Source organism: Petromyzon marinus, unplaced genomic scaffold (assembly GCF_048934315.1).
Source record: "Petromyzon marinus isolate PM22_M1 ecotype Great Lakes invasive population unplaced genomic scaffold, UKy_Petmar_22M1.pri1.0 PM_G_Scaffold_86, whole genome shotgun sequence".
In the NCBI taxonomy this organism is placed as follows: domain Eukaryota; kingdom Metazoa; phylum Chordata; class Hyperoartia; order Petromyzontiformes; family Petromyzontidae; genus Petromyzon; species Petromyzon marinus.
The window spans coordinates 761933-784651 of record NW_027423042.1 but is presented as its reverse complement, the minus strand read 5'-3'; the positions used below and the strand labels follow the sequence as shown (position 1 = coordinate 784651).

The 22719-nt window shown below is 51.0% G+C and overlaps 2 pseudogenes; both read right to left on the bottom strand.

Annotated features, from left to right (window-relative positions):
* Positions 1–1046: 1046 nt before the first annotated feature.
* On the bottom strand, positions 1047–3574 carry LOC142921705 (putative RNA-binding protein 46 pseudogene; annotated as a pseudogene).
* A 526-nt stretch (positions 3575–4100) lies between these two features.
* Positions 4101–15419, bottom strand: LOC142921704 (putative RNA-binding protein 46 pseudogene; annotated as a pseudogene).
* Between the last annotated feature and the right edge of the window lie 7300 nt (positions 15420–22719).

Sequence of the window (22719 nt, the reverse complement as noted above, 5' to 3'; positions counted from 1 at the left end):
ACTTAGAATACTTTAGCTATGCAATAGACTAAATATAATGCTTGTGTTTTAAAAGAAAAAAATATATTTACTAGGAATAAAGTTGCGCGAAAGATTTTATAAAATCTGAGGCTTGGAGAATTGCATGCTGGGAATTAAATTGAGACAGAAAGGGGTTAATGCATGGCTTGCAGAGCAGTCGCACGTTACAGAGATCATTGACAAAACAGAATGCGATGTGAACAATATATATTTTTCTCCGCTACATTTTAAAAACGAAATGGCGTCGACATGTCAAACACCTGAATTAGTTTTTTCTTCAAGGATTCTGTTGTCGGTTTTCATTAAAGTGTAATGACAGGGTGACACCTGCTGACATCACAGGGTGACACCTGCTGACATCACAGGGTGACACCTGCAGACATGACAGGGTGACACCTGCTGACATCACAGGGTGACACCTGCTGACATCACAGGGTGACACCTGCTGACATGACAGGGTGACACCTGCTGAAATGACAGGGTGACACCTGCTGACATCACAGGGTGACACCTGCTGACATCACAGGGTGACACCTGCTGACATCTCAGGGTGACACCTGCTGACATCACAGGGTGACACCTGCTGACATGACAGGGTGACACCTGCTGACATGACAGGGTGACACCTGCTGACATAACAGGGTGACACCTGCTGACATGACAGGGTGACACCTGCTGACATCACAGGGTGACACCTGCTGACATGACAGGGTGACACCTGCTGACATGACAGGGTGACACCTGCTGACATAACAGTGTGACACCTGCTGACATGACAGGGTGACACCTGCTGGCCTGGCAAGGGCTTCACAGGTACGGCCACAGAGGTAACAACCAATCAGGGAAGGAGGCGCATCTGGGGCAAAGGCAACAGGTGGGGCTAGCCGAGTTACTCCGGTAACCTGCTCGAAAGGTTCCACGAGAGGGCGTGGCCGGAGGCGGGGCCTAACCACGCCTCTGGCCACGCCCTCTCGTGGAACCTGCTCGAAGGTTCCACGAGAGGGCGTGGACAGAGGCGGGGCCTAGTCACGCTTCTGGCCACGCCCTCTCGTGTAACCTGCTGGAAGGTTCCACGAGAGGGCGTGGCCGGAGGCGGGGCCTAGCCACGCCTCTGGCCACGCCCTCTCGTGGAACCTGCTGGAAGGTTCCATGAGAGGGCGTGGCCGGAGGCGGGACCTAGTCATGCCTCTGGCCACGCCCTCTCGTGTAACCTGCTGGAAGGTTCCACGAGAGGGTGTGGCCGGAGGCGGGGCCTAGCCACGCCTGGGGGGATATAAGGGGGAGCGGACCCGGAGCTCGGGGCTCGTGCGTGGGGTCCTGGGTCCTGGCGTGTTGCTGTTCGCCACGCCGCCAGCCGGAATCGTGGCCAAGAAGAGCCGGCACAGTCACGAGACGTTAACGTGGAAAGTCACTTGGTGAGACGTGCGGAGCGAGCGAGGTAGCGGCGCGTGGTCCGGTGAGAAGGAGCCAACGAGGACGTGTGTGGGGCGATGAGTCAAATGAAGTCAGGGGTGGTCCCCCCCCCCCCCCCCACGAGGGAAAAAGGAAAGGGGGCGGATGGCTGAAGGGAGAGCGGGCGGGAACGTGAACATGGAGAGTGAGTGGCCGGGCAATTTGCAGTTTGAACACCGCAATGGACGTGAGGTTCAGAGTGAACGCTAAGTGAGGGCTCGTGGGTAGAACATCGTCAGTGGTCTGACGAACGCCCCTGCAATGGACACATGTCATTACGGGTACACGTCGCTTTTGGTGCAGGTACAGCACGTGGCGACCACCTGCTGGGTTATGGGGAAGGAGCCAGGTTACGCCGAGAGGTCCTGGAAGAGGCGGCTGGAAGGCGGTGTCGCGGCAGGGGCTTGGCACATTCTCAGAGGATTCGCATTGCTGAGGATGTTGTAGGCGAGCTGACATGCCACCTCCCGTGCTCGCTCCTCGCTGGAGCTCAGAAATTCGGGGAAGATGCCGGTGCCTTCTCCCACCCCGGGAATCGACACCTTATAGAGGAGGCCCACGGGTATCCCGGGCTCCGAGTAAGCGTGCAGCTCGAATATTGGGTAGCTGATGCCGGCGGTCCGGCACAGCATCCGCAGCCGCACCTCCCACGACAGCACGGCCACCTCCGGCAGTGCCTCGAGAGCAATGGGCATGGGCCGCAGGTGGAGAGGTACCCACCACAGCTGCATGCGTGCCCCCCAGTCCCCAAATTGGCTGTGTGCGGCTTTGCCGGTGCCCGTGCACTCCGGCTGCAGCAGGTCTGGCACCGCCGCCTCCATCTCCACCGCCGCGGCCGCAGCCACCCGTTCCGGGATGGCCCAGTCCACCTTGATGGTCCGGCCCCATAGCTGCAAGTTGATTCGAAGGAGTTTGCTCCGGGCTATGGCGGCCGCGTGATGGCTCCCGTACTCGATGAACGCGTAGCCTCGGTTGAGGGTTTTGTCCCAGCAACAGACGCTCATCGTGACGTCCACCACGCCCTCCGTGGCACCGCTCATCACCATCATCACCTCTGCTCGCTTCTTGTCCTTTGGCAGCCCCCCAATGAAGAGGCGGCGATTGTCCACGCTGATGCAGACTGCAATGCGGCGTCCGGGACGGATCTCGAATTTGTCGAGTTTCTTGACGGCATCCGTGGCTTGGGCGAGCGTGGCGTAGGTAGCGAACGCATAGCCGCGGGTCTCTCCGCTATAATCCATCATGAGGCGGAGCTGGTAGAGCTTCCCCACCATCTCCAGCACGGGCACCAGCTCATCCTCGTAGAGGTCGCGCGGGATCCTCCCCAGAAACACCTCGCAGCCATGGGCGGGAGGGGGCCCCTGCCAGTCGGGCGGCGGTCCGAACTTCCTCTGTCCGTTCTCCTGGACGATGCTGTACCCCGTGCGCAACATGAGGACCGGCAGGACCTTCATACAGGCCATGCCGAGCACCGATGGTTTGGCTACTACGGTGGTGCTGGGGCAGCACCTTGGGGCCCGGTGGAGCCCTTGACACTCCGCGCGGTCGCCTCGTGCCGACAAAGCCACGGGGGGAATCAGCTCCTGAAAAGCCAAATCCCCGGCAGGAACTCGCTCGGCCCAAACCTACAGGCCAACAGTGAAGAGAGGAAGAGAGAGAGAGAGTGGAGACGGATGGAGAAAGAGAGACGCGTTTGTTCGGTCCATGGGCCTAAATGTGACATTAGCGTAGCCTGTGCAGTATGCATACAGCGCTTTTGTCAATCCACTGCTGGATGAAGCCCTCCCCCACATTGCGCAGAGGAGACAGGAAACACAAACTCACACGGTTCCCGGCATGCGTTTGTTTGTCCTCGGAAATGTTCACCGAGCGACACCTGCTGACATGACAGGGTGACACCTGCTGAAATGACAGGGTGACACCTGCTGACATCACAGGGTGACACCTGCTGACATCACAGGGTGACACCTGCTGACATCACAGGGTGACACCTGCTGACATCACAGGGTGACACCTGCTGACATGACAGGGTGACACCTGCTGACATGACAGGGTGACACCTGCTGACATAACAGGGTGACACCTGCTGACATGACAGGGTGACACCTGCTGACATCACAGGGTGACACCTGCTGACATGACAGGGTGACACCTGCTGACATAACAGGGTGACACCTGCTGACATGACAGGGTGACACCTGCTGGCCTGGCAAGGGCTTCACAGGTACGGCCACAGAGGTAACAACCAATCAGGGAAGGAGGCGCATCTGGGGCAAAGGCAACAGGTGGGGCTAGCCGAGTTACTCCGTTAACCTGCTCGAAAGGTTCCACGAGAGGGCGTGGCCGGAGGCGGGGCCTAGCCACGCCTCTGGCCACGCCCTCTCGTGGAACCTGCTCGAAGGTTCCACGAGAGGGCGTGGACAGAGGCGGGGCCTAGTCACGCTTCTGGCCACGCCCTCTCGTGTAACCTGCTGGAAGGTTCCACGAGAGGGCGTGGCCGGAGGCGGGGCCTAGCCACGCCTCTGGCCACGCCCTCTCGTGGAATCTGCTGGAAGGTTCCACGAGAGGGCGTGGCCGGAGGCGGGACCTAGTCATGCCTCTGGCCACGCCCTCTCGTGTAACCTGCTGGAAGGTTCCACGAGAGGGCGTGGCCGGAGGCGGGGCCTAGCCACGCCTGGGGGGATATAAGGGGGAGCGGACCCGGAGCTCGGGGCTCGTGCGTGGGGTCCTGGGTCTTGGCGTGTCGCCGTTCGCCACGCCGCCAGCCGGAATCGTGGCCAAGAAGAGCCGGCACAGTCACGAGACGTTAACGTGGAAAGTCACTTGGTGAGACGTGCGGAGCGAGCGAGGTAGCGGCGCGTGGTCCGGTGAGAAGGAGCCAACGAGGACGTGTGTGGGGCGATGAGTCAAATGAAGTCAGGGGTGGTCCCCCCCCCCCCCCACGAGGGAAAAAGGAAAGGGGGCGGATGGCTGAAGGGAGAGCGGGCGGGAACGTGAACATGGAGAGTGAGTGGCCGGGCAATTTGCAGTTTGAACACCGCAATGGACGTGAGGTTCAGAGTGAACGCTAAGTGAGGGCTCGTGGGTAGAACATCGTCAGTGGTCTGACGAACGCCCCTGCAATGGACACATGTCATTACGGGTACACGTCGCTTTTGGTGCAGGTACAGCACGTGGCGACCACCTGCTGGGTTATGGGGAAGGAGCCAGGTTACGCCGAGAGGTCCTGGAAGAGGCGGCTGGAAGGCGGTGTCGCGGCAGGGACTTGGCACATTCTCAGAGGATTCGCATTGCTGAGGATGTTGTAGGCGAGCTGACATGCCACCTCCCGTGCTCGCTCCTCGCTGGAGCTCAGAAATTCGGGGAAGATGCCGGTGCCTTCTCCCACCCCGGGAATCGACACCTTATAGAGGAGGCCCACGGGTATCCCGGGCTCCGAGTAAGCGTGCAGCTCGAAGATTGGGTAGCTGATGCCGGCGGTCCGGCACAGCATCCGCAGCCGCACCTCCCACGACAGCATGGCCACCTCCGGCAGCGCCTCGAGAGCAATGGGCATGGGCCGCAGGTGGAGAGGTACCCACCACAGCTGCATGCGTGCCCCCCAGTCCCCAAATTGGCTGTGTGCGGCTTTGCCGGTGCCCGTGCACTCCGGCTGCAGCAGGTCTGGCACCGCTGGCTCCATCTCCACCGCCGCGGCCGCAGCCACCCGTTCCGGGATGGCCCAGTCCACCTTGATGGTCCGGCCCCATAGCTGCAAGTTGATTCGAAGGAGTTTGCTCCGGGCTATGGCGGCCGCGTGATGGCTCCCGTACTCGATGAACGCGTAGCCTCGGTTGAGGGTTTTGTCCCAGCAACAGACGCTCATGGTGACGTCCACCACGCCCTCCGTGGCACAGCTCATCACCATCATCACCTCCGCTCGCTTCTTGTCCTTTGGCAGCCCCCCAATGAAGAGGCGGCGATTGTCCACGCTGATGCAGACTGCAATGCGGCGTCCGGGACGGATCTCGAATTTGTTGAGTTTCTTGACGGCATCCGTGGCTTGGGCGAGCGTCGCGTAGGTAGCGAACGCATAGCCGCGGGTCTCTCCGCTATAATCCATCATGAGGCGGAGCTGGTAGAGCTTCCCCACCATCTCCAGCACGGGCACCAGCTCATCCTCGTAGAGGTCGCGCGGGATCCCCCCCAGAAACACCTCGCAGCCATGGGCGGGAGGGGGCCCCTGCCAGTCGGGCGGCGGTCCGAACTTCCTCTGTCTGCTCTCCTGGACGATGCTGTACCCCGTGCGCAACATGAGGTCCAGCAGGACCTTCATGCAGGCCATGCCTAGCACCGATGGTTTGGCTACTACGGTGGTGCTGGGGCAGCGCCTTGGGGCCCGGTGGAGCCCTTGACACTCCGCGCGGTCGCCTCGTGCCGACAAAGCCACGGGGGGAATCAGCTCCTGAAAAGCCAAATCCCCGGCAGGAACTCGCTCGGCCCAAACCTACAGGCCAGCAGTGAAGAGAGGAAGAGAGAGAGAGTGGAGACGGATGGAGAAAGAGAGACGCGTTTGTTCTGTCCATGGGCCTAAATGTGTCGTTAGCGTAGCCTGTGCAGTATGCATACAGCGCTTTTGTCAATCCACTGCTCGATGAAGCCCTCCCCCACATTGCGCAGAGGAAACAAGAAACACAAACTCACACGGTTCCCGGCATGCGTTTGTTTGTCCTCGGAAATGTTCACCGAGCGATGAGTTTGCGTTTCGAGCGGCATTTGACTTCGCGCGGTGAACTTCGCCCGTGATGACATCACTGGGCACGACAGGAGAGGTCGGCACTGACTTTTAGCGCCGTTTTTTTTCTCCCCATCCAATAGTCCATGAGACGCTTCAAAATGAGACCGTTTTGCCGGTATCAAAGTATGACAAAATAAGAATAGATTTGATCCTTTTTTGGCAATAAACCGGGTGTTTAGATGTTCAAAGTAAGTTCCAGATCTTGGAGGCAGCAAGAGGAGAAGGCGAAGCAAAAGACGAACCGAGGGTTGACCTCTACACAAGGAGAAGGTCAACTCGCTGCTTCGATCAGAAACCTTCGGCTCCTGCGGCACAGAGCGCACGGAGGCGGTGCCTGGTGTAAGAGGGGAGATGAGGCTTGCACGTTGGAACTGGCGACAGTTGAATCCATATTCAGAGACGTTCGATTTGTGTACAGGATACATCACGTGAGAGCCCGGAGTGCAGCGGAGGGGGGCGAGGCTGATTCATTCGGCCTCAGAGGAACGCCGTGACCCTCAACCGGTCCGTCATCAGTCTCAGCCATGGTCTATCCGCTGCGGGGTGAAGGGCACCCCCCTTGTCAGTCGCTCTCGGTACTGCAAGGGCCACGTTACACTTCACTCCTGCGTCACGAAGCGATCCCGTAGCGCCGTCTCTACACGGGTTGGGCCAGACGTGGGCAAAGGACGGCCCGTTGGGCTTTTTAATCCGGCCTGCCGAACTTGTCCAAATATTATTGTTTTTGTTGTTAAATTAAATTTTACCTTTCTCCTGTAATGCCCCCGTTTCCCAGATTAGACGGCGCACTTTGACCGGGAGTGCGGTAATTGTTTTGGGCGCAGGCCTCAGACGTTTTCGTGATGTTTGATCAGTCACGTTACGACACGTTTTTGTGTCGTTCATGTTCATGCAATTTGTTAAAATTGCCTTGCAAATGAATGCTTTGCTACCTGTTAAAGGCCAAATCCTTCCACATAATGATTTTTAACGCCGTCATTTATATTTAGTTCACACAAACGCTCCGTCCGTCTGTTCCTGGCCCGGCACCCTCTTGTCAAATTTTAGAACCCATTGGTGGCACCGTGAGTCAAGAAATCTGCCCACCCCTGGGTTGGACTCTCGGGCGCGTTCTGCGTTCCTCTGGCTGCCACTCGGACTGGAAGAGTCACACTCCGACTCGGTGCATCACACAGCCTTGAGAACAACGTTTAAACTATATTCTTAGCTCTTTCGCTAAAGTCACGTTGAAGGAGAAACAATAAAATAATATTGTTTTATAAATATTATGAGACCTCCTTTGCCAGTAACAAGATATAGGAATAGGTTTTACCCTTTTAACTGGCACAAAAACTGACACCTTTATTCAAGGCATCATGTTTGCAATAACCACAACACAAGCAGTCAAAATGCAAACAAAAAAGACAACTCTGATAATAATATTGGCACTGTCCTTGAATTTGATTGGTCCACACCCAAGACGGCTTTTCTTAGAGCCCAGTCTCCACTGGTGTTGGACCAGAAGACGCCAAAATTCAAGGACAGTGCATATTATTATCAGAGTTGTCTTTTTTGTTTGCATTTTGACTGCTTGTGTTGTGGTTATTGCAAACATGATGCCTTGAATAATGGTGTCAGTTTTTACTGTTTCTCTTCAATGTGACTTTACCTGAAAGAGCTGAGAATATGAATTACTGCAGTCACGAAAGCTTTAAATCAAAATGTAACGTTTAAACTATTTCGTGGAAGTAAGTTGTTTTTGCTCTTGTCAGTAGGCGTATCTCTACACCTTGCAATGTCCTGCAACTGGCGGCGGCCTTGGGCTGCGGTCGTCTTTGCAACAGAGCTGCACTAAGCTCAGTGGGCCTCTTCAGCAGCTGCTGAGACTCAAGTCTGTAACGTGGATGAAGCAGCGGTGCAGTGGTTAGAACACTGAGCCATGACCCCATCCACCTGAGTTTAACTCCCACAATGGATAACATCAGTGGCCAATTACATAGGAACCTTGCCCTGTTCTGTCCCACCCGACATCCCCACCACCACCACCAACATCAACATCACCACCACCACCACCACCAACATCATCACCACCACCGCCATCATCACCACCAACATCACCGCCAACATCACCACCACCAACATCACCACCACCAACATCACCACCAACATCACCATCACCACCACCACCAACATCACCACCACCAACATCACCACCACCACATCACCACCACCACCAACATCACCATCACCACCACCAACATCACCACCACCAACATCACCAACATCACCACCATCAACATCATCACCACCAACATCACCACCACCAACATCACCACCACCATCGCCACCACCAACATCACCACCACCACCACCAACATCACCACCACCACCAACATCACCACCATCACCACCACCATCACCACCACCAACATCACCACCACCACCATCACCACCAACATCACCATCACCACCACCACCAACATCACCATCAGCACCAACATCACCACCACCAACATCACCACCACCAACATCACCATCAACATCACCACCACCACCAACATCACCAGCACCACCAACATCACCATCACCACCACCAACATCACCACCACCAACATCACCACCACCAACATCACCACCAACATCACCACCACCACCAACATCACCACCAACATCACCACCACCAACATCACCACCACCACCACCACCACCAACATCACCACCACCACCAACATCACCACCACCAACATCACCACCACCATCAACATCACCACCAACATCATCACCACCACCAACACCATCACCACCACCACCACCAACATCACCACCACCACCAACATCACCACCACCAACATTACCACCACCAACATTACCACCACTAACATCACCACCAACATCACCACCACCACCACCAACATCACCACCACCAACATCACCACCACCACCACCAACATCACCACCACCACCAACATCACCACCAACACCACCACCACCACCAACATCACCACCACCAACATCCCCACCACCACCAACATCACCACCACCACCACCAACATCACCACCACCAACATCACCACCACCACCATCACCACCACCACCACCACCAACATCACCACCACCAACATCACCACCACCACCACCATCACCACCACCAACATCACCACCACCATCACCACCACCAACATCACCACCACCATCACCACCACCATCACCACCACCATCACCAACACCAACATCACCACCAACACCACCACCATCACCAACATCACCACCACCACCATCACCACCACCACCAACATCACCAACATCACCACCACTAACATCACCATCACCACCACCAACAACAACAACAACCGCCATTCGCCACTAAGTGGCGGTGACGTCACCACGACGCTTGTGCCAGGCTATGTGCACCTAGAGGCCACGTGAAGTGTCGAACGCCCGCTGGCAGGAGGTCACGGGCAGACCCAGCAGGTGCCACGGGTCGACTGACTGAGATGACTGGCTGATGCACCACCTGTGCCCCCTACTGTGCCAGCCTGCTGTGCTTTAGCCACCCGGCGCTCCGCTCGTTGTTGTGAGCGTCGCTCCTCCGCCCTCCGTTGTTGTTGGAGGGCGACTGCCTCCAACTGCCCAGTAGCATCCTTCACGAGCCTCCTCCACAGAGGCCGATCTTGACACCGCTGGTACCAGTCATCGGCAAGTCCACTCAGCTCCACGTCCTCCTGTACCACATCACTCCATCTCTTCTCTAGCCCGTGCCGCGCCCGCTTAGCCCCCTCAATCCGGCCAAACAAAAGCTGTTTCGGCATGCTGTGGCTGGGCATGCGGGCTACATGACCCAGCCATCGCAGCCTTGCCTGCCGGAGGAGCTCACCGATGGGACCCTGCCCAGATCTTTCAAGGATTTGTGAGCTCCTCACACAATCCAGTCTGGTTAAACCCAGGATGGATCGTAGACAGGCCAGCCTAAATGTTTCTAACCGGCGAAGATGTTCCATTAGGGGGGTCCACGTTTCACAAGCGTAGAGAAGGGAGGGAATGACCGTGGCCGAGAAGACCTGAAGCTTAGTGCGGAGCGACAGACCAGGTAGCTTCCACACAGCGTTACGCAACCGATGAAAAGATATTGCCGCTCGACTGATTCGGAGTGAGACCTCTGCTGTTAAACTGGAGCCAGTCATAAGCACACTGCCCAGGTATGGGAAACTCTCCACTCTCTCCACAACTGCCCCATCACCGATTGGGAGTTGTGGGGGTGGAGTGTCCGATGGTACAAAATACCCAGGCAGGTGCTTAGTTTTGGTGGGGCTGATGGTAAGGCCCCACCTCTTAGTGGCACGCTCCAGTCTCAGCAGCAGCGTCTCCAACTCCTCCTCTGACTGAGCAGCTATTACCAAGTCATCAGCATACATAACGTGGTTGAGCAATAGGGAGCCATCCCTTGACCGCACCCGGGCATTGATTAGCCTCCCATTATATCTGTACCATATGGAGATTCCCCCGGTACAGCTATTGAAGGCTTCACGAACTACGTGGTCAAAATAGATGTTAAATAATGTGGGAGCCAGAGGACATCCCTGTCGCACCCCAAGGTGTACAGGGAATGGCTCTGACTCCCGGCCACGTAGTTTTACCCGGGCCCGCTCACCATCATGAAGGTCCTTAATGATCGTGAGCAGAGGGTCAGGTACTCCAAAAGCACGAAGAATGACCCAGAGCCCAGGCCTACTGATGGTATCATAGGCCTTGACCAGGTCAATAAAGCAGAGATGTAGGTCTTGTTGGAATTCCCTACACCTCTGCTGTAGCAGACGGACAGAAAATATGGCATCTGTGCAGGACCGCCCTTTCCTGAAACCGCATTGGGGCTCCGCAAGCCTCTCCTCAGCGTGCCTGGCAAGGCGATGCTGAATAATCCTTGCCAGGACCTTTCCCGGCACACTGAGCAGTGAGATGCCCCTGTAGTTGTTACAGTCTGTGCGATCCCCCTTCTTAAAAAGGGGGACCACCAGGGCATCCTTCCAATCCTGCGGAACCCATCCAGTGGTCCAGACTGTTGTTATGATGTCATATAGGGCAGTCTGTGCACAAACGCCACCCTCCCTCAGCATTTCGCTTGGGAGATCATCTCTGCCCGCTGCCTTTCCTGGTCTCAGACTCCGGATCGCCTTCAATACTTCCTCAGCAGATGGCACCTCAGCCAGCCACTCACAGGGGGTGACTTCATCCAATATTTGAGGCACCGCAGCCTCAGCAGGGTCATCCTCACTTTGTGCCACGATGTTTTCCTGGCTGAGGGATTTTCCCTCCCCCAGGACCTCACAGAAATGCTCAGCAAATCTGCAAACCTGTTCCTGGGGGTCGGAAATTGGATCACCGTTTTTTCCCCTAATGATGGTAATAGGTGTGGCGCTGCAGGTTACTTTTTTGATGGAGTTAAATAGAGATTTGTGATCACGGGCCACTGAGGCAGACTCCATCTCCTCAGCAACCCGCGACCACCACCCATCCTTGCAGCGCCTCACGGCTCTCCGAACCTCCGAGCGAAGGCTGCGGTAAGCCTCCTCATTCTCTGACGTGGGATTCTGTAGCCGATGACAGTGGGCCTGTCGCTTTTTCTCAACCATCCTGAACAACTCCTCTGTCATCCAGGGTGTCTGGGGAGGTCTGGACCGCGTACCCAAAGCAGCCATTGCAGCTGCATGAGTCACAGTCCTAAACCTCGCCCATTTACCCTCGACATCAGGAGGAGTCGGGGACGATGCCAATCCCAGCTGCAAGCGATGATGAAATTCTCGCTTGCAACTTTCATCAGATAACTGAGACCAGGCCACTTTAGGTTGGAATGGGGTCCTGGGTGTACACCCACCACCGGAGTGGAAGAATGGCAGGCGCATCTTACAGATGACTAGTCGATGGTCAGAGGGCAGATCAGCTCCACGGTAGGTCCTGGTGTCAAGGACATGGGTTCGCATTCGCTGGTCCGTCACTATGTAGTCCAGCAGATGTTCTTGCTTGGACCCGGCATGCATCCATGATGTTGTGTGGATGCGCCGATGCCGGAACAGCGTGTTGGTAATTACAAGCCCATGGGCTGCACAAAAATCTAGCAGCCTCCTACCGTTGTTATTGAGCTGATCTGGCCCATGCCCTCCAATCACTCCAGACCAGGTGCCAGTATCATGACCAACTCGGGCATTGAAGTCACCCAACATGATGACTCTATCCCGAGGGGCCACTTTAGCCAGCACCTGTGACAGGAGGTCATAGAAGGCATCTGACTCATCGGCTTTGCCTGCATCCCTCCACGGATGTTCATCTTCGGTGGGGGCATAAGTAACCACGACCACCATTCCTCGCCTCCGGTTGATGGGAAGGCGAGCCCAAAGTAGCCTGGGGCTTACAGCTTCCCACACCTCACCGCCACGCTCCCACGCCCCCTTCATTCTTTTGTTCAAAAGAAGACCCACACCCTGTTGTTTGGCAGTCTGCTGCCCCGAGTAGAGGACTGTCCACCCCTCATGGTGGCAGGAGCCAGAGCCGGTCCACCGGACCTCCTGAATGCCGCATAGATCCAGGCGGTACCGGTCCAGCTCCCGACAGAGGAGTGGCAGCCTCTCATCTGCAGTGAGCGTTCGAACGTTCCACGTGGCCACCCGTAGTGGCTTTTCGTTGTTTCTGGAGTAGCCCCGAGGGTAGGTATTCAATCTCCTGGCTCCGCCAATTGGGGTTTGGCCAGGAGACGTCATAGACGCCTGGCCCCCCGGGGCCTCCGGCACAAGCTTAGTTGTTACATATTTCAGTTTAATTCGTGGTTTCGTGGTAATTAATTGAAGGTGGAGGGGTTACCAGCCCCTCGCACCCATCCAGAGCCCCCGTGTAGCCCCTGTGGTGGACACACATGCCATGAGGGGAGGAGCCAATCAAAATTGGATCTCCCCCCACAGCGCTGTCCACGACAGAGTTGCCCGTCCGGCACCGCGAGGAGGTAGGGGGTTGTTTTGCCGGACACCACCAACATCACCACCACCATCACCACCACCAACATCACCACCACCATCACCACCACCACCATCACCACCACCAACATCACCACCACCACCACCAACATCACCACCACCATCACCACTACCAACATCACCACCAACATTCCCACCACCACCATCACCACCAACATCACCACCACCAACATCACCACCAACATCACCACCACCACCAACATCACCACCACCAACACCACCACCACCAACATCACCACCACCATCACCACCACCAACATCACCACCAACATCCCCACCACCACCAACATCACCACCACCATCACCACCACCAACATCACCACCAAAATCACAATCACCACCAACATCACCACCACCATCATCACCATCACCACCACCATCACCACCACCACCATCAACATCACCACCATCACCACCACCATCACCACCACCACCACCATCACCACCAACATCACCACCACCATCACCACCATCACCATCACCACCATCACCACCACCACCACCAACAACACCACCACCAACATCACCACCACCACCAACATCACCACCACCAACATCACCACCATCACCATCACCACCATCACCACCACCACCAACAACACCACCACCAACATCACCACCACCATCACCACCACCAACAACATCACCACCAACACCACCAACATCACCACCACCAACACCACCACCATCACCACCACCACCATCAAAGACAAACTATAGAGATGCCCCCCCCCCCCCACCGTACGAGCCCTGGAACGAGACCCTTGGGGGGCGAGCCGCTGTTCAGTCTCCAGCAGCAGCAGCTGCTGCCGTGTGGCGCACGATGGGGTGACCAAGCGCCTGAGCGCGCGCCCGCCTTTGTCTCCCCAGCGAGCCCCAGGCGGCCAACATCGCCACCCTGGGCCGGGTGAGCAATCTAGCCGAGACCGGCGACACTCCCGGGGACCAGGCCTCACTACGGCACTTACCGGCGCAAAGCTCCGTAGGTGTCTGGGGGAGGGGTCTTGATGAGGTTACACACGAAACTGTTTCCTAGTGCGCTGGTGGAAGAGGAGGTCGCTTATGTCCGACGTTCCGTGTCACTACCACGGACGGGTGACTTGCGCGCGTGCCTGTGATCGCGTCAGAGGCCTTAGCTTGACGCTTTCAGAAAACGTAGCGCGGATAGGCGATCACGTGTTTAGCGAGGCTGAGATTCCGTAGAACTGATAAGCACTGCCCGTAGACTCAGCACTGCCCATAGACTCATCACTGCCCATTCACTAGGAGACAGAAAACCCCAATAAGCTGAAATAGAAACCGAATAAACTTAGAGAGAGACCCGCGAAACGTAAAAAGCTATTGAATGCATGGCTGTGTGTGCTGCTTTGCATTGTCGTAGCTACGTATGCAGTCTGCAAGTTTTTTTTTTTATGTGGGCACGTGCAAATATTGTCTGGGTACATGAAAATATTTCTTTGAAAATGTGTCCTAGACAGTATATTTGAAAGTTTGTGAGTTAATAAAAGTAGAATTAAAACATTAGCACAATGTAGATTTGTATATTGTCGGGTAGAAATGTATTTATGATCTAATATTGGTTTAATAAAATTTATATTTTTACTTAGAATACTTTGCAATGCAATAGACTTAATACAATCACAACTTTGTCTTTTATATATATTTGGAGATGCAGTGAAAAACTTTCCCAAAATTCATCACACGGTTTCAGTTTTTTGATTTTCAGTTTTATTTATTTTGGTTATAGTCCCGTGAGCCATTCGGCTCTTGAATCGGGTGCAACCACAACAAGCAAAAAAACAAAAACACGACCAAGAAAAACATCTTACAGTGACTCTGTGTGACTGCAAACAGCACTGTCATGGCACGCAATGAGAGGGCAAATGTCATAAATATTCCTGTAAGCCCTCGCATCTTCAACATTAATGTTGCCATAGAAACGTTGTGGGGTGTTTTGCTTAATTAAAAAAAGAAAAATTATTATCTGTTATTTTTATTTAATTTTCTATCTACGTGACTTTACCGAAAGAACCAAGAATATTAATTCCTGCAGTCACCAAAGTTTTAAGTCAAAACATTCACACGTTGACAAAGCCTCACCTTGTGTTGTTGTGGGCAGGTCGCTTCTGATAACAAGAGCGGTATAGGAACTCAAGCGGGCTTGGCCTGCTAACAAAAGAAAATAAAAACTGCGTGAATATTTACAATAAAACAAAGTTACAAAGTAACCAGCCGGGTGAAGACAAATTAAACTTAAGCGAGATAATTAAAGTGAATGCAATCAGGCGAGGGCAGGAGGCAAGGCCCCGCGTGGCTAGGCCCCGCGATGTAAAGTTCCAACCTGGACATCGATTCCCATGCTCGCTGCTACTCAACTGACATCCCTACGAGAGAGAGCGAGGTTCTACCTTGGTAAACAACAACAACCACCACCACAACCACCACCACCATGAGAATTTCTCACCTCGGATTTCAGTGCAAGCGCGGATCGGCAGCCTCCTGTTACCTAGCGACGTCACGCGGGTAAGCAAGTAACATGACGCCACTTCCGGGGTAAGAGACACGCCCCTCCCACAATGAGCGGCTCTGTAACTGAATAAATTATGTTAATGAGCCCGGCCCAATGTCGAGGGAAGGGGCGTGGCTGCTGAACCCGTCGCAATAAACTCGCGACGGCTTCAACGAACACATTATGTTAATGAACCGCCAGTCACTGGGCGTAGCTTTGCCCAAATAAGGATTGCCACTGGAACGATATCGGCAGTGACCCAAGCGGAGGTGACGTCACGATCAAGTAGCGCGGTGGACGGGGTTGGGGGAGTGTGAATACCTTGGTGACACGACGTCACTAGCGAGGTACACCTCCCGCTGGCACTTCATGCCAATGAGGTCATGGGGATGGAGTTTAAGTTGATTTAGATTCATTTTCCATTGCCCCCTCCCTTGAGTGCGTGAACTCAGCAACAACAACGTGGACATTATTGTGTATACGTACACACTGTGTACACTTTGAGGCCACGTGAAGCGTCAAAGGCTCGCTGGAAGGAGGAAGTCGCGTGACAGACTCAGCAGTTGCGATGGGTTAACTGACGGATGGCTTTAAATTTTGATTTAAAGCTTTCGTGACTGCAGTAATTCATATTCTTAGTTTTTTCGGTAAAGTCACGTTGAAGAGAAACAACAAAATAACAAAATATATATAAAACAATAAAAATTCTCACGACGTTTCGACCATAACTCAAATGGTCATCATCAGGTGTGTCGGTTTGCATAAATTTATTTTGAAAACGGCACATCTATTTATTTATTTATATAAAAATAACGTTTGCGTCACGCGCAACGATTGGCTGTTTGCCAGGACTAGTCCATCTATTTTTTGAAAAGAGGAGGGGGGAGACGAAATTTGTTTTTATGTATGCTGTCTGAAAGCCACTGTAAGCGTGAACAATCAATCAAGAACTGAAATGATTTATCAAATCTTTCCAATGATTGCTAAGATAGAATCCATCTTCTCGGTTGAAATTGTCTCTGTGTTTGTATATGTGGATAGCCTCATGAACGAATCTCTCATGGAAGCCAGATGGCTTACAAAGAACCTCCGTCTTGGAAAAGTCAATGGCATGTGAGCCTACTGAATTAGAACAATGATCTGCTACGGCCGAGGTGTTGGTCCTACCGTGTTTAAGGTCTGCTTTATGTTCACGAATGCGGTCCGAGATATGGCGTTTGGTTTCTCCAATGTAACTACTACCACAGAGGCAACTTCGTTTGTAGACACCAGGGTATTGTATGTCCGGAATCACATCTTTTACAGACGGAACCAGATCACGGATTTTATGTAATGTGTTGAAACGGACCTGGATCTTGTGTTTATTCAAGATTTTGGAGATCTTTTTTGTGATCCCAGCAATGTAGGGTAAAGTGATGGTTTTGAAAGGCTCCTCAAGAGGGTTCTTCTTCATGGTTTGAGTGATAGCTTTGCGGATTGTATAGTCGGAGTAACCATTAGCCCTAAGAGCTTGGTGTACGTGCTTGAACTCAAGCACGTACACCAAGCTCTTAGGGCTAATGGTTACTCCGACTATACAATCCGCAAAGCTATCACTCAAACCATGAAGAAGAACCCTCTTGAGGAGCCTTTCAAAACCATCACTTTACCCTACATTGCTGGGATCACAAAAAAGATCTCCAAAATCTTGAATAAACACAAGATCCAGGTCCGTTTCAACACATTACATAAAATCCGTGATCTGGTTCCGTCTGTAAAAGATGTGATTCCGGACATACAATACCCTGGTGTCTACAAACTAAGTTGCCTCTGTGGTAGTAGTTACATTGGAGAAACCAAACGCCATATCTCGGACCGCATTCGTGAACATAAAGCAGACCTTAAACACGGTAGGACCAACACCTCGGCCGTAGCAGATCATTGTTCTAATTCAGTAGGCTCACATGCCATTGACTTTTCCAAGACAGAGGTTCTTTGTAAGCCATCTGGCTTCCATGAGAGATTCGTTCATGAGGCTATCCACATATACAAACACAGAGACAATTTCAACCGAGAAGATGGATTCTATCTTAGCAATCATTGGAAAGATTTGATAAATCATTTCAGTTCTTGATTGATTGTTCACACTTACAGTGGCTTTCAGACAGCATACATAAAAACAAATTTCGTCTCCCCCCTCCTCTTTTCAAAAAATAGATGGACTAGTCCTGGCAAACAGCCAATCGTTGCGCGTGACGCAAACGTTATTTTTATATAAATAAATAAATAAATATGCCGTTTTCAAAATAAATTTATGCAAACCGACACACCTGATGATGACCGTTTGAGTTATGGTCGAAACGTCGTGAGAATTTTTATTGTTTTATATATATTTTGTTATTTTGTTGTTTCTCTTCAACGTGACTTTACCGAAAAAACTAAGAATATGAATTACTGCAGTCACGAAAGCTTTAAATCAAAATTTAATCGCCTCTACGGGGAGGGTTTTCACATAACTTTAAGATCTTTCAACAAACTCCGGGATAAGAAAGCTCAGCTGATCGAGTCTCTCACCTTCCTGAAGAGATGCCGCGACTCTGGGGTAATACCAATCGCATTTACACTCACCTCTGCTACTGTAACTTCTTCTAATGCGAAACGAATTCTTTTCAAAACTAGCTTAGCTCTTATCTCAGAAAAAATCAGACTTATACGCACAGAACTAGATCAGTTAGACAAGACACTCTACAAATCACACTTATCATTGACGGCAATAATGTCCACATCGGATTGGGAACATGTAGACAATATGACTGCCTCTTCAGCTGCTACTATGTCGACCAAATGTAAGGAAAACCTGATTTCCAAATTTAACCTCCTATTCAACAAAAGACCGGACCCACACACCAAAAAGTTAGACGTTAATAAAGTCGTAATTAATCGCAGTAACAGTTCTATTTCCGATGGTCTGAAATCCGTTTTAGCTAAAGGTCTAAACTTTGCAGTCACACCTAAACACATACCAGTTAATGATATAATTGCCCAAGTAGACGTTGCTCTCAGGGGCCTGGGTCACATCGCTGCAGACGTAGCAAGATCTGAAATCGCTGCAACCCTCAAAAACGCTAAGATGCCAGCTAGCAACCTCAGCAAAAATGAGCGTTTTGAATTATATAAATTAAAAAAGAGGAATGATATTGTAGTTCTCTCAGCTGACAAAGGCAATGCTACTGTTATCATGGATAAAATAGAATACAACAACAAAATTAAAGAATTACTCGACGATGGTAGTTATACAAAAATAAAAAGAGATCCCACCAACAGCCTCGTCACACAAACCAACAAAATAATTTCTGATTCAACCGCATTAATTGATCAATCTAAACAGTTTTTATTGAAACCTTCTGCTGCCAGGCCACCAAGATTATACGGCTTACCAAAAATACATAAAGTTGATACACCTCTTCGTCCCATAGTCTCTACTATCAGCTCCCCCACCTACAAACTAGCTCGTTTTTTGTCTGAAATCCTGCGTCCTTTCACTGGAAAGACCACCTCTGCGGTACAAAATTCTACTCACCTGGTATCAACAATCAAGGGTATTTCCCTGTCCCCAGACGACCTGCTTGTCAGTTTTGATGTAGTTTCCTTATTCACCAAGGTTCCTGTACCTGACACCATTGCAATCATTGAAGACTTGGTTCATCAAGGACTAAACACTGAGGTACCCCCCCTGGTGAGACACTGTTTAACCAATACATACTTCACTTGGAATGGAACTTTCTACAAACAAACTGAGGGCACCCCAATGGGCTCCCCCCTTTCTCCAGTTATAGCTAACATTTTCATGGAGAAATTTGAGACTGACGCCATCCATACTGCCACTCTGCGCCCAACCTTATGGAAGAGGTACGTGGATGACACTTTTGTCATCTGGCCACATGGGCGGCCTGCTCTAGACCAATTCTTCGACCACATCAATTCCATACACCCAGCCATTAGATTTACCATGGAAGTCGAAATAGATGGCAAGATACCTTTTTTGGATGTCCTAATTAAAAAGAGACCTGATGGTTCAATGAGCCACTCTGTCTACAGGAAAGCTACCCATACGGATGCTTATCTGAAACCGGATTCCCACCACCATCCATCACAGAAGAATTCTCTCATCAAGACTCTGTATCATAGAGCCCAATGCATATCCGACCAGGAACACATAAGCAGTGAACTCAAGCACGTACACCAAGCTCTTAGGGCTAATGGTTACTCCGACTATACAATCCGCAAAGCTATCACTCAAACCATGAAGAAGAACCCTCTTGAGGAGCCTTTCAAAACCATCACTTTACCCTACATTGCTGGGATCACAAAAAAGATCTCCAAAATCTTGAATAAACACAAGATCCAGGTCCGTTTCAACACATTACATAAAATCCGTGATCTGGTTCCGTCTGTAAAAGATGTGATTCCGGACATACAATACCCTGGTGTCTACAAACTAAGTTGCCTCTGTGGTAGTAGTTACATTGGAGAAACCAAACGCCATATCTCGGACCGCATTCGTGAACATAAAGCAGACCTTAAACACGGTAGGACCAACACCTCGGCCGTAGCAGATCATTGTTCTAATTCAGTAGGCTCACATGCCATTGACTTTTCCAAGACAGAGGTTCTTTGTAAGCCATCTGGCTTCCATGAGAGATTCGTTCATGAGGCTATCCACATATACAAACACAGAGACAATTTCAACCGAGAAGATGGATTCTATCTTAGCAATCATTGGAAAGATTTGATAAATCATTTCAGTTCTTGATTGATTGTTCACGCTTACAGTGGCTTTCAGACAGCATACATAAAAACAAATTTCGTCTCCCCCCTCCTCTTTTCAAAAAATAGATGGACTAGTCCTGGCAAACAGCCAATCGTTGCACGTGACGCAAACGTTATTTTTATATAAATAAATAAATAAATATGCCGTTTTAAAAATAAATTTATGCAAACCGACACACCTGATGATGACCGTTTGAGTTATGGTCGAAACGTCGTGAGAATTTTTATTGTTTTATATATATTTTGTTATTTTGTTGTTTCTCTTCAACGTGACTTTACCGAAAAAACTAAGAATATGAATTACTGCAGTCACGAAAGCTTTAAATCAAAATTTAATCGCCTCTACGGGGAGGGTTTTCACATAACTTTAAGATCTTTCAACAAACTCCGGGATAAGAAAGCTCAGCTGATCGAGTCTCTCACCTTCCTGAAGAGATGCCGCGACTCTGGGGTAATACCAATCGCATTTACACTCACCTCTGCTACTGTAACTTCTTCTAATGCGAAACGAATTCTTTTCAAAACTAGCTTAGCTCTTATCTCAGAAAAAATCAGACTTATACGCACAGAACTAGATCAGTTAGACAAGACACTCTACAAATCACACTTATCATTGACGGCAATAATGTCCACATCGGATTGGGAACATGTAGACAATATGACTGCCTCTTCAGCTGCTACTATGTCGACCAAATGTAAGGAAAACCTGATTTCCAAATTTAACCTCCTATTCAACAAAAGACCGGACCCACACACCAAAAAGTTAGACGTTAATAAAGTCGTAATTAATCGCAGTAACAGTTCTATTTCCGATGGTCTGAAATCCGTTTTAGCTAAAGGTCTAAACTTTGCAGTCACACCTAAACACATACCAGTTAATGATATAATTGCCCAAGTAGACGTTGCTCTCAGGGGCCTGGGTCACATCGCTGCAGACGTAGCAAGATCTGAAATCGCTGCAACCCTCAAAAACGCTAAGATGCCAGCTAGCAACCTCAGCAAAAATGAGCGTTTTGAATTATATAAATTAAAAAAGAGGAATGATATTGTAGTTCTCTCAGCTGACAAAGGCAATGCTACTGTTATCATGGATAAAATAGAATACAACAAAATTAAAGAATTACTCGACGATGGTAGTTATACAAAAATAAAAAGAGATCCCACCAACAGCCTCGTCACACAAACCAACAAAATAATTTCTGATTCAACCGCATTAATTGATCAATCTAAACAGTTTTTATTGAAACCTTCTGCTGCCAGGCCACCAAGATTATACGGCTTACCAAAAATACATAAAGTTGATACACCTCTTCGTCCCATAGTCTCTACTATCAGCTCCCCCACCTACAAACTAGCTCGTTTTTTGTCTGAAATCCTGCGTCCTTTCACTGGAAAGACCACCTCTGCGGTACAAAATTCTACTCACCTGGTATCAACAATCAAGGGTATTTCCCTGTCCCCAGACGACCTGCTTGTCAGTTTTGATGTAGTTTCCTTATTCACCAAGGTTCCTGTACCTGACACCATTGCAATCATTGAAGACTTGGTTCATCAAGGACTAAACACTGAGGTACCCCCCCTGGTGAGACACTGTTTAACCAATACATACTTCACTTGGAATGGAACTTTCTACAAACAAACTGAGGGCACCCCAATGGGCTCCCCCCTTTCTCCAGTTATAGCTAACATTTTCATGGAGAAATTTGAGACTGACGCCATCCATACTGCCACTCTGCGCCCAACCTTATGGAAGAGGTACGTGGATGACACTTTTGTCATCTGGCCACATGGGCGGCCTGCTCTAGACCAATTCTTCGACCACATCAATTCCATACACCCAGCCATTAGATTTACCATGGAAGTCGAAATAGATGGCAAGATACCTTTTTTGGATGTCCTAATTAAAAAGAGACCTGATGGTTCAATGAGCCACTCTGTCTACAGGAAAGCTACCCATACGGATGCTTATCTGAAACCGGATTCCCACCACCATCCATCACAGAAGAATTCTCTCATCAAGACTCTGTATCATAGAGCCCAATGCATATCCGACCAGGAACACATAAGCAGTGAACTCAAGCACGTACACCAAGCTCTTAGGGCTAATGGTTACTCCGACTATACAATCCGCAAAGCTATCACTCAAACCATGA